At 34.8% G+C, this 807-nt stretch overlaps 1 long non-coding RNA gene across 1 annotated transcript; it reads left to right on the top strand.

Annotated features, from left to right (window-relative positions):
* Nucleotides 1-17: 17 nt before the first annotated feature.
* Nucleotides 18-802, top strand: LOC111831862. Its single transcript, XR_002834961.1, has 2 exons — nucleotides 18-315; nucleotides 446-802. It is a non-coding gene; the product is annotated as an uncharacterized LOC111831862 (long non-coding RNA).
* The last annotated feature ends 5 nt before the right edge of the window (nucleotides 803-807 follow it).

Below are 807 nucleotides of genomic sequence, written 5' to 3'. Positions count from 1 at the left end.
TATATGATATGGATTTTTGATGAATTGGTTGCTAATTATGTGTTGATGTCTGCAATTTTTGTATTTAGATGATTAGAAGATGGTATTGTAATGAGAATTGTTGCATATGAATATGAAATAGATGGTGAAGATGTTTGTTCTGTTGTGTGTGTAGGAAGAGTGAATTTGATAGGAGAGCCCATCACCAATGAAAGATACTTAGTGTTGTAGAGAAACTTGATAACTATAGGTTTGGTGTTGTTATGTTGGTTTTGTTGTCTAGAAGAGCTGATGTGTTAAATGGACTAGATGAGACTCATATATCATGTATTTGAGGTAATGGACTAGATGAGACCAGTTTTGGCTCTCTCTCTCTCCTAGCTTTAGTTAATTAGTTCTTTAATTGCAGGTGCATTGTATCCTCTTGACTGCAGAAACTGAAGCTTTGAATCACTTGATGTCGCAGTCGCAGAATTGGCTATAAGCTCTCGTGGATTAGATGCTGGAGATCTGAGAATTGCTGAACATATAACTCTTAAGAAGCTTGAGAACAGAATCAAGATTCACCTCGTCATGTAACGTGTTGGCTCGTTGTAGAGATTAATAAGTGGACAAAAGAGAAGGAGGTTACAGTGGGCTTTACAAATGAACAAACGAATTTCTTTTATGTATGCATAGCTTTTGGAGAAGTGAAATTAGAGTCTAAGATATATTCCATTAAACCCGTAATTATTGTTTGTAATCGCTAACTACTTCTGATTTGGTTGTGATGGTTCTTCTTTCATTGTGTTAATACTTATGTATGTTACTGTGTTAATATGTATTTCA

This window comes from Capsella rubella, unplaced genomic scaffold, assembly GCF_000375325.1.
Source record: "Capsella rubella cultivar Monte Gargano unplaced genomic scaffold, Caprub1_0 scaffold_2, whole genome shotgun sequence".
Taxonomy (NCBI): Eukaryota; Viridiplantae; Streptophyta; class Magnoliopsida; order Brassicales; family Brassicaceae; genus Capsella; species Capsella rubella.
Note: the sequence above shows the minus strand (reverse complement) of the source record. Positions and strands in the feature narration are given on the sequence as shown.